We start from the raw sequence: 12607 nt of genomic DNA on the forward strand, positions 1-12607 counted from the left end.
AGATGACACCCACGCTGCCTGACACACCGCGTTTGATTGTGGCTGGTAAGTACAGTATCTGACTTGGAATGTGAATAAATTATTGTTAGCTATGCTCATACTTGACTAAATAAGTTTTATGTTGTCATAGAAACATAATCAGAAGAGACTGATTCCATTATTTTTGTGATTTCTGTTTATGCCTGCCGCACACGAGAGCTATCTGCTGAGCTAAAAGTCATTCAAGACCGTTTGCTCAGCAGCTAGCTCGCCGCGCACCTGATTTTGGATGAGTTTTCTGCCTCACGAGGCCTTGAGGTGAAAATCAAACACAATTGATATTTTTTGTCTCTGAGATGGAGTATCTCTGTCTCCGTTTCAATCATTTTTCTTTCTTTATGACAGGGGGCTGCCATCTTGGAATCATGTGAGTGAAGGACGTGTTTTGATGGCCACTTGAATTTCTGCCCTCAGCAAGTAGCTCAGGTGGCACCACACATGGTGAGTTTTTCACCTCGCGAGGCAAAAAATATCAAACGTGTTTGATTTTAACCTCAAGGCCTCGTGAGGCAGAAAACTCATCCAAAATCAGGTGCGCAGCGAGCTAGCTGCTGAGCAAACTGTCTCAAATAACTTTTAGCTCAGTAGATAGCTCTCATGTGCAGCAGGCATTATTGTTTCTAACTTGTAGTCTTTTTTTTAGGTCAAATGGCACAGGCAAACCAACGATGGATGCTGAGCATAGAGAAAGAGGTGCTATGTGAAGGGATGTCCTTTGTTCTTGGCCTTGCAGTGGTCTTCTTCTCCTACTACAACTTTAACCTGCAGTACCAACATGAGGCATCGTCCACATTGGAGTTCATTCAGAGGTAGCTTTTTTCACATCTATTGTTCCACAGGGCTTAACTTGATTGACTTTTCTTCACCCAACACCATACTCCAATAACCTGGTAGTGATAGCCAATGGTGCTTAGGCTCTAACACAAGAATAGCAACCACAGTTATAATACTACCTTTAGTAATAATGTTATGGCTGAATCTCCTTTTTAATGTGGTTCAACATACTACATTGTACTGAACATGCTCTTATTTGATATGCCACATTCATAGACAGATATAACCATAAAGAAAAACTTTTTTTGTCTATCTATATTGTTTTACAGAAGCTGCATTGACATCAACCCGGAGAGGGGCACAAAAGCAAGCCATGAGATGGTGAAAAGCAAGAAGAGCGGGAAGATGGTCCAGAAGAAGTCAACATCTGTGAATCCGCATGTCAGCACACTCATCAAGAGGATCAGTGACTTCAAGTGGGACTTTGTCTGATCTACACATGCACACATACTGTCACATGCACGCACACGCTCACACACACACACACACACACACACACACACACACACACACACACACACACACACACACACACACACACACACACACACACACACACACACACAGTGTTAGAGAAAATACAGTGGCATTCATATAAGCAAGCACGTTCAGCTGCAGTATGAGAGTTTTGGCATTATCGGTGTAAAAATTTAGTGTGAGCACAATCTTTACATTCTTTCCAATATCCAGATCACCCAGTTTTCGTCCTTAATTTCAAATTTGTCTGGATGCATTTGTATTGCTAGAGCTCTGTCCCTGTTCAATTTGTTGAGGTGAACGACTGACCAAAATGTATGTTGGTGTTTGAGAGTTCAGAACAGCATTTAACATTTCATACATTGTTTAGATTTTTTTTTTTCCAGTTTGAACATGGTGTGACCCTAAGGCACTGGTGTCATACTGGTTCCAGAAAGGGCCGTGCAGCTGCAGGTTTTCATTCCAACCAAGCAGGAGAACACCAGATCACTCATTTCATCAAGTGAGTCCAGTCTGAACCTGAAGACTTGATGAGATGAGTGGAGTCTGGTCTGCTACTGCTTGGTTGGAATGAAAACCTGCAGCCACACAGCCCTTTCTGGAACCAGTATGACACCCCTGCATAAGGTGTCAGATTTCAGCAGTCACCAACATGTTAATGGAGCAGTTTCTGTGTCTCAGGTCAATGGCAATAGAACACCAACTAGGATGGTGCATGGTGGAATATTCATGTGTCACTGTTGCTATCATTTGTAAAGAACAGCCTCACACTATAAAATACAAGGGTAAAAATACAACAGGAAAAAAAAAATTCCCTGAGGTTATAAACTTTATTGATAAAATTTTTGTGTTCCAAATATTTTTTCAAATAAATATTTGAAAAGAAACTATTATATTTTCCGCTGTCATTTCTTTATATTATTATTATTATTATTATTATTATTATTATTATTATTGTTATTATTTCTAGTTGTAGTATTACAGCAATGAACTTTACAATTATTTACAGGAATGTACTGTAATTCTGAAATACAGCACTGCAAAAGTACAGTAGTCTACTGGTAAAACGAACCAGTAAATTACTGTAAAGTTACAGTAAAATAATATATGTGATAGTGTTGTAAATTTACAGTAATTAACTGTAGAATAATTTACAGTAATATGCTGTATTTCTAAATTACAGCAAAGTGCTGTAAATATTACAGTAGTTTACTGGCGAAGCTGCTGCCAGTAAATTACTGTAAATTCACAGTGAAAAGTCTTACAGTGTAGAGTTTCCTGTAACAACCACAAAAAAACTCTTTAAAAAGGGAAGGAGGAGAGGTGGATGCAGCCATTACAGACAGTAATTTCAATCACAGTTTGTTTAACATCCACATGCAACAACCATCTTTTAACGTCTTTGGTTTGCTTTACTGTGTATTTTGACAGTAATATTACCTTAAAAGAATGAAAAGTAGAATTTATACTAAAGAAACAATAAAACAGAATTTATTACTAACAGTACTAAATAACACACAGATCAACAGTGCCCAAGTCTTTTCTCATCTTTACATCATTCTCTCAAGTCTTGGATTTCAGGAGAAAAAACACTGGCATTGAAACAAACACACAAGAAAAACTATTTACATATTTACACTTTTTCCTCCAGACATTTTTTTCAATTTACAGTTATTTATGCAACATCTACTATCCTCACAAACCCAACTCCAACTCAGCTAATTTTTGGTGCCACTGTGCATCAAAAATGTCTTATTGTCTTTATGTCAGACATAGAGGACCTTGTTTTTTTTTTTGTTATTTTCAGACAGAGATAGAACTTTCTTGCCATTTGTTGATCTGTAGCTGCTCCAGATTGGACACTACGATCAATTGAAGCTTAAGAGGAAGTGGTTTAATCATGTTTTTATCACGGTGTGGCAAAGGTGAGGACCGAGTAGCAGACTGAAGAGGAGGAGGCAGACGGGTGCAGGAACAAGTTTTAATGATGAGACCAAACACAGCAAGGATCTGACAAAGGAAAACTGAAACCAAGGGGTATAAATACACTGAGGAACTAATACGGAAAAGGAAACCAGACAAGACAGTAAGCCCAAATGACAGCAAAACCAAACCAAAACACACAGATCACTAAAACCCAATCCCAAAACCCACAGACACGACAATTTCATCACCATTTCTGGGTCTTAATAGAGGTCTCTCAACAACATTAAATTATGATGCTATCATGGATGACTTTACCATATCGAGTTTCTGAATAAAGACTATATTTTGTGGCTGGACTGTAAATGCCAAAAATGGGATTTAAATGTCTGGAAAACTTTCATAGAAAACCTTAACGGCAAGCTAACCATCACAAATTATCCAACAGAGTTCCACACTACTGTTCCTATAAAAAAATCACATAATCTTTAAAAGATAGACTTTACAGAAGCTTCTCACTGTAACAAAGTTTGATGGTGGATTCATTCAAACAAAACACAACCTACACAACAACAATTAACAACCACTTTGAGGCAGCATCAGCGAGGATTTATTCTCTGCTGGGCATGGTATTTGAAATGACTCTAAAATTAACACCATCATATTCATTTCATTGCGCTAGAAATACAACAAAGAAAAACGCTTACTCAGATACTCAGATATTCTTTTTAAACTTTGCAAGGTTTACATTCATCACATGGTGCATAGAGGCTCAATAAGTATTTTTTTCTGTACAAGGTAAGCGTGTAAAAGGATCAGTTGCAAACATTTTGTACACATTAAATAACTCGAAATGAAGGATAATGAGCATGTTATATGGGTCCAAACAAACATAGAAGCATGAGGCCTGGTTAATGCCTGGCTGTAGTCTATAGAGAACTGTGCAAACAGTGGATGCAGAAGTCAATATCTAGTCTTTATTTTAAAAGCTCAGGGATTCAGAAAGTTCTGGTGATTTTGGTCTGACAGATTGAAGTTATTTGTCAATTTCTTCATCAACTGAAAGTATTCAGTCTATAAAATTACATACATTTGCATAAAATTTCTATTGAAGTCAATTCAATGTTCATGCTTTCAGATATTTTTTATATTTGATATATACTTTTTCAGTAGCTGGCTAGCTCAGTTGGCAGAGCATCGGTTTCCCATGTGGGTAAAAGATTACGAATCCCCCGAATATTAACACCTTCCAATTCCATCCTTAAGCAAGACCCTTAACGCTAATGCCTAACCTTTGTAAGTTGCTCTGGAGAAAAGAATCTGCTAAAATGACTGTAATATTTAATATAATTTGATTTTCTTTACTTATTTGATTAATTTATTATCATTATTAGTTTATTACTTTTTATTAGGAGTATGTTCAGTAAGAGGCTACTTCATGTCTGTTGCGTCTTGTTGCAAATTTGTAATTTAACTGCTTCTGATCATTTTAATTAAACTTTTTTTAATGGTTTGATTTTTTATTTACTTTTTTATAATTATTTATGTATTTAGTTATATTTTATTTTTGTTAAAATATTACATTTTTAAATGTTTAAATGTCTTTTTCCTTAGGATTCTTTTCAGTTGTTTTTACTGTATTTATTTAGTTTTTATATTATTGTAAAGTAATTGAATTAATTCAGATTTTTAATTTTAAAAAATTTGCCCTCAGGAATTAATGAACTATTTCTTTATTTCACTTCATTCAGTTTAATTTAATTCATTAAACCTTTAAATCTCTCAACTGTTGTGTCCAGTTCTAGTATCAAGTTAATTTGATATTGTACATTAAAGTCTTCATTTTAACATCTGAAAAGCTTTGGTGTGAATTAGATGACATTAGTGTTTGTAAATGAATTACTGGTCAAAACCAAAATCCTCTCGGCTCTCCAGCACATTCTTAGTCAAACCACCTGCTGCTGCTACAAAAACATGCAGTTTTCTGTGGGGCTACATGTGTGATCACAGATTGTATATCTGTGTGGGAGGTGCTTGTAAACACATGGGGGGGAATGGAAGAAAGAAAGTAAAGTATTACACATTGAGTTGTTTGTACAGTTTGTGTGTGGGCTCATTGCTGCAGATCAGGTGCCCCTCAGTCTCTTCCTGCCAAAAACAAGAATCAGCAGCACTTGAATAAATTAGGGACTCGTGGCGCTGCGCATTGATCGATGAATATTTAACGGTGACGTCCTTGAGGTCTTCGTGTATCTTCTCTCTTTTTAACTCAACAGGAGGTCCATCTCCCCGAGGCTGTTGCCACTGCTTCCTCTCCGAGGCTTAAGACGAATGAAGGCGGTTTTTCCTCTAGGCTCAGTGAGTCACACCAATTTAATAAACCCAGAAAATTCACACACAGCCAGGCATCCAATTCTGTCTATACTTTTATGCTCTGTTGACCTTTTTCTTCTGTATCCAGGTGCCAATTTCAGCTTAAAAAAAAGCCCAGAGCAAAAGGAACAAAGTTATCCCCGAGATCTTCAAGAGAGATAATTATGATAAGAGAGTTTTACGTAACTAGACTTGGGTGTAAAAAACTCAGTAATAATCTAACTTATCTTAAAGACTATAGCAGGTGAAAATAATATATCTTTATGTGAGAATGAATGATCTAACATAATAGAAGAGGCTAAATTATGATAATTTTCTTGACAAACCATATAGTCTAATCTTTTTGCCTTTAATGTCAGAAAACTATTACAGATGATAATTGTTTCCTTAAGCCATTTAAATGTACAACAGGGCGAGTCAACTTTTCCCTGTTGTACCCTGCCTCTCGCCTAGTAGTTGCTGGGATGGATGGATGGATGGATGGATGGATGGATGGATGGATGACACTTCCCACAACATGAGGGGGATTTAGTAACTTTCTAACCTCAAAGGTATTCATTTGACTCATATTGATGGTACATTGACATTTATGAGGCCATTGTTGCCCAGCTGCATCCTGAGGCTGAGAAACCATGTTTCCACTTTTTTTTTCTCCACCCAACCAGGGCCACCATTATCATTTTAAAGCTACATTTTGCTTTTTGGCATTGGGTCACATGCCAGCAACTGGATATCAACACAATGGCCATTTTGAGCATGCATCATAGCTAATTCAGTAAAGATATGCAAGTGGGTATTATTGGAAAAAGCAAGGAAAAGAAAGGGACAACAGGACCAGAGTTCAAATTATGGGGGAGCTAAGGGGAGCATGGCTCCCCTGAAAGGCACAGGAGCTCCCCTAAAGACATTCAACTGATACTTTGAGGGGGAGCCCTAAAATAGTTTACTTTCAGGTTACATTTAATTTTTCAAAAAGGTTCCTGATGTGTCTTGAAAAGAATAGCAATAATTTGTCAGCTGTTTGTTTTATTCATTTATTTAATTAATTAAAGCCCTTAAATGTGATCCGTCCTGTTTCCTTCAGCACCATGGGGAGCAACGTTCTTTGTTTGTAGCGCACTGTGAGCGTTCATAAAAGAAAAAACAAAAAAAAAAAAACACTTTATATGCTTTCTTTTGTGGTTGTTAAAATAACTTTTTCTGATTAAACAAGCTGCATACAGTAGCAGCAGAGGTTTTTTTGACCATGCTATGTGCACTAATATGCCCCTGCACATGATGTGCAAAGTCACGGTGCAACCCGACAAAGGCTCCCCAAAAGCTCCAGTGTAATTCAAATCCTGAACCGGACAGAGCAAGAGTCATCAATATACTGACTTTTACTGACTGAGGAGAACTCAGAGTACAGGTAGGATGCAAGATAGATGCTGTTGTTAGGGGGCACCCCACAAAGAAAATCTGCCAAAGTTCAGTAGTGAGACTTTAAAAATCACCAAATGTATTAGAAAAATAAATATCTAACTCAGGAAGGCATCTGTTTTTACATATCCTGATTTTATACCTGTTGCATCCTTCTACATCTCCGAACACAGTTAAAGACCATTTCTGTGCCGTAAATGGGATTTTTTTCAATATAAAATGTTCACTAAGAAAATGAGAAGCCACACTTATAGTTTTCTCCTAGAACAAAGACAAGAATGCTTTGTAAGATTGCAGGAACATCTCTGGTACTGACTCAGAAATATTTGTAACAACCTCCTTACAACATGATACTGTACAACATGTTGACTTCCAGTCTGGTTAAAATATGTGCAGACACCACAAAAACAAGAAAATTTTAATAAGCAGTTATATTTTAGGAGGAATAAGGGGATGGAAGAATTTATGTCTTTCTCCAATGACAACCTGGTTCAGTTCTTCAGGCTTTTGTAGCTTTGCTTTCAAAAAACTAAAAAAAAACACAGAATCCATGGTTTGTGCAGCTTGGCATTAGCTAAAAAAATTACATTAAAACTATATATCTGATAAATCAATGAATCTCCAACTAGCACAGCCTGGGGGGAAGATTTGTCAACCAAACGTCAGACGGACCCTCATTAAATGAACACAACCTCCTTACATGTAGTAGTCAATGAAGGAGAAGCCTGATGTTTTCTGCTGTATAATTTTTCCATATAGAAATAAAAAGATGAAATGCACAGAGTAAGTGGGAAACTCAAACTCAAAACGTAGAAGAAGCAGAAAAAAGAGCTTATTATTATCTCTACAGATGCCCCTTTTTTCATTAAATGTAGGAAATGTGTTTTCTCTCTCTTGACTTTTTAAGGCAACAACAAATCCTTTTAGATGACAAATGACAGAAAATGTCAAATTGCTTCAAGAAGTAAAAATGAATTAATACAATGTTGGAGAAAAGGCAAACGCCACTAAATAAAACACAAGATCTTGATTAAAGAAAAGAAAAAAGCAAACAAAACATTAGATACCTAAGTTGAACCTAACTAAATCAGAAGATGTTAGCATGCAGAAGTACAAAACCAGCAAACCATGACATCTAATAAATATTTACCCTGCAAACAAAAAACATTCCCTCATACATAAAATCATTTATCATCTTTTTTTAAGCACATGGAAAGAAATATAGCATTTTTATATGTAAGATCATGATGATCAAATGGGTTCAACACAACATAAACAGAGATAACTTTCCAGATAACTCAAAAAAACTCGTGAACATGCACGGGTCATTAAGTTCTCACTGTGTACACATGTTCACACATTAGATTCCCCCTTTAACCTGGTAAGAGTTAGTTTTTACAGTACATCCCTGCACTGGTCTCGTCTTCTATAACAAAACAGCTCTTTCAAAACAGCTTCTCCCTCAGGGTTTATTAAAGTTGATTTACAGACTCAAATGCATCTCTGCAACATCTTGATGAAGCCAACAATATTAAACACAGCTGAACACAAGCAGAGGAAATCACCACAACCTTAAGCATAGTGAGATATGGTAATCCTACCTCTGAGTCTGCTGTGGGTTGTGCTGATTAACCTCCCACCTGCAGCAACTCTGAGTGTGTGTGCGGGCTGAAATTTGTGTGATTCACTTGTTACTGGATGGATAGATGATGGCATCATTTACCTTTTAAGTGTGTATCCATTACAGTTAACTAGCAAGGCTTCTATTTCCTGCTAAATGTAAAAGATAAAAATGCAATATTTTAGGAGATATTTTGCCCCTCTGAGATGAAGAAATCTATTTAACTTCTAATCACAGTAATACTATCATAACACAGCGAAGAAAAATCAACAGTACACACACACACACACACACACACACACACACACACACACACATATATATATATATATATATATATATATATATATATATATATATATATATATATACTGAAACTTTGAAGAAAAATAAAGCTGTTTGCTGTTATTCATTTACTCTAAATAATTATAACGTGACTGAAACATTACACTGAGCAGATACCGTATTAAAGCCACTGCCAGGTGTGGTGAATAACTATGGAAACCATTGTTGTTTGTTCCAACATGTAACACACCTGAATGTTGCTGCAAAGACGTGGCATCGACACCCGGTGTTTGCAGAAGTAGGACAGTGAGCCTGCCAACAGTTCAGGCTCTTATGTTTGATTTGTGATCTTGCATATCACTGGCAGAGATGGCACGCTGTGAGTGCAAGAAAATGGAAAACACTCAGAATAGTGGATAACATGCACTGGTAGAGCCTACAAGGTGTTATGCTGTTGTTAGAGCTGTTCCTGGATGATTTTACCAGAATATTGTTCAGTTTTATAGACAAAATATCATTTTCTTAGGAAAATTTTGAAATTTGGTGAATTTCGCTTGTGTGTTTATTATATCAGTAAACTGTAGGACTGCAAAAAAACAATAATTATCATAGTCCTAAATAGTAATTTGGGCTTCAAGTAGTTTATCTGAACATTGTGTGTGGTTTCCTTACATCTATACTAGTTAAAAAATTAAACTAATTCGTTGAAAACAAGCATGAAGTCCACCTGAGATTTGGTGGTACCACTTTGAGTAATACTCCATCATCTGTCAGATATTTAATTGTTCCTTGAGGTAAAATCTTTTTGAATAAGTTGGTTTACTGACAGTAGGCATGTTTCCCACATATGTAATGACTACTCTTAAAGCCAAACTCTGGAAAGCTTTGCTTTCCATAACCATCTATGATGTGTGTTTGGCATCTAGTTGGAAAATCAAACCGTGTCTGAGTTTCAGCTTTCTAGCTGACTGATTGAAGTTGTGCTGGAGAGGACTGAAGTGATCTTCTTTCTTTATTGTTCCTTGTTCTTCTACCAGTTACTCTGGCAGCAGAACAGCCCAGAATGTGATGCTACCATCATTACTGGTTTAAATCTTTGATCTTTTGTATTGTTTTAGTCAATCCTGCATAACAGCTATTTTTGCTGGCAGACAGCAGCTAGCTGAAGTTAAACCTGATTTTTATTGTGTTAATGTCAGAAAACTCACTATATGTTGATTCTTTACTTTTTTTTAAATTTATTTATTGGATTATTTCTACTAGTGAAGAGACAACTCCTCTTGTTGAAAAATTAAGTTTGATTATATACAAATTGTTGATAAAATTATCCACTTTATTACTCAGTCCATTTCCATACTTAACATCGTGTCAGTCACTAGTTTTTACATCTTCAGTCGAGCTTTATAGTCATTCTTTATGTCTCATGGAGAGTGAATCTAAGGATAAAACTGGTTGTAGGATGTGGCTTAATAAGGGATAGCTCATTAGTGTAGATATGAAAGAGGATAACAACAGATACGCTTTCAAAAGACCACAATGGCAAGGATTAAAATACCAAAAGTGAAGCTTCAGTTTAGCAGACCACAAACAAGTGTGACTTAATGGTAACATCCAATTTTACAATGACTGACCAATGATCTTGTGTATTATTTCTATTTTTTCTTTCTTATTTTTTTCCTGATACCCCACCTAATAAAACAGGGAAATTAAGGTTGTTGTTGAGGCTGAAAATCTGAGAAAATCTTGGAAATCATTTGATAACCCAAAGATTATCATGTTTTAAATAATGAATGATCAAACAACACTTAAAGTAGTATTACATAACGTTCCAATTTAAAAAAATCTGTGCTTCTGACTTGTTTTGATAGCACAATGGCATTCTTTATATACATTCCTGGAATAGCCCGGCATCGTCTGTAGGCTAAAAAACGCATTTCACATCTTTTTAATTCCATCTCTGTGCACTACTTTGAAGCCGTATTCCAGTTTACAGCACCAGCAACTGGATATCAACACACTGACCATTTTGAATGAGCACCATGACTGATTCAGCAAAGAAACCCAGAAGAACATTATCAGAGGATAAGAGGAAAAGACATAGAGAAAGGGACAAAGCAAGAGACAAGACTCAACATCAGACCAACTTTTACTGCTTGTAGAGAACTCAAAGAAGAGACAGGATGCAAGATGGGTGCTAAATGAATCGCCTTCAGGAGGTGGTTCAGTTCAGTAATGAGGCTTTAAGTAATCAGTCACAAAACTTAAATAATAACAAAATCAAGGCTTTGTCTGATTCCAAAAAACATAAAAATTATCCAAAATGACAAACCGAACAACACTGAATGTAAACCAGTGGCAAAGAGATGCAAACCACATAATGAAACATAAAAGCTATGGAACTAAACACGAAACTGAAACAATAGCAAGTAAAATATGACCATAACCCACACAAAATGAGGCAGAAGATGCACAAAATAACAAATAAATGAAAAAAAAAAAAAATACAGTAAACAGTTTGCAATTAGCCCAAACTAATCATAAAACAAAAAGACAAAGAAACAAAACTGGCACAATGAAAATAGATAATTTCTCATAAATAAACATTTCTTAAAGTCTTCACACCTGTGTATCCAGCTGTTGTCTCACCATCTACTCATGTTTGGAGATGAGTCAGTTTATAATAAAATCTTGGCAGCTGTTTTGACATTTAACAATGAATGAAGTTCAAAATGTTATTTATAATTATAAAACATTTTATAATTGTTTTTCATTATTTTATTAATTTTATTCTGAACCTGCGCTCCTCCCTTGTAAGTTAAACCTGTCTGCGAGAGTAATCATCCAAATTTCAAAGAATATTTCCTTCTTGGTTTGAGGGGTTCACAATATAGAGTAGATGAGGTGAGAGATGTGGCTTCACAGTTAACCACAAACAGCCACATCCAGTCATCCTTAGCGATGCGATGACCTGCGAAACACAGCTGCACTTCATCCAACTTACCTTTGAAGCAGAGACTCCTCACACTGCGGCTCCGCTATTTCAGGCTTTATCTGTGAAACAATGTTGAGCAGCAGCTGCACTTTCTTCTGTTCCCTGCCAAGACGGGTTTCATTCTCATCCTCCGCCGTGACAACAGCCCGCTGTGCTCCTCCGTCTGCTCCCGGACTGACTGATGCGCTCGCGCTCTCCGCGGCAGCACAGGTCGCTCAGACTCCGGCTTGTAACTAGGTAACAGCTCTGCGGCTGCACACAGTCAAGTAGGAGGTGTTAGAAATCCTTCGGTGTGTGTGAGTGAGAGAAGATTGTCCCAGCCTGCGCGCTGTCTCTGTATACAGTAACTTGCAGGTCTCACATTCCTACAGAGCCACTCAATCTTGCAGCATGTGGTGCTTCTCTTCCTGTTTTTTTAATCAACCATTCTAGAAACTTAATTTATTTAACTCTTCTCAAGTGTAAAAACCATAAAAAAAACAGAATTAATCAAGAAATATTGGACCCTTATCAAAAATTATAATTTCTTCCATCATAAAGAACTCTTGTTGCTTCATTGTTGTTGCCTTAAAATATTTCGAAGTATTTTACTCATGAGTCTTTATGCTCTTGATTATGGCTTTCATAAATACATCCTGCGCTTA

General features: G+C 36.5%; 1 protein-coding gene across 1 annotated transcript in view; it reads right to left on the reverse strand.

Moving 5' to 3' along the window:
* The window catches only part of LOC121633994 (somatostatin receptor type 5-like), a 30973-nt gene extending 18801 nt beyond the window's left edge, over positions 1 to 12172 (reverse strand). The window contains exon 1 of the mRNA XM_041976376.1: positions 11973 to 12172. The gene's annotated coding sequence lies outside the window, so the exon portion shown is untranslated. The remainder of the gene's footprint in view (positions 1 to 11972) is intronic.
* Between the last annotated feature and the right edge of the window lie 435 nt (positions 12173 to 12607).

The sequence above is a fragment of the Melanotaenia boesemani genome, chromosome 2 (genome assembly GCF_017639745.1).
Source record: "Melanotaenia boesemani isolate fMelBoe1 chromosome 2, fMelBoe1.pri, whole genome shotgun sequence".
NCBI classification, from domain to species: domain Eukaryota; kingdom Metazoa; phylum Chordata; class Actinopteri; order Atheriniformes; family Melanotaeniidae; genus Melanotaenia; species Melanotaenia boesemani.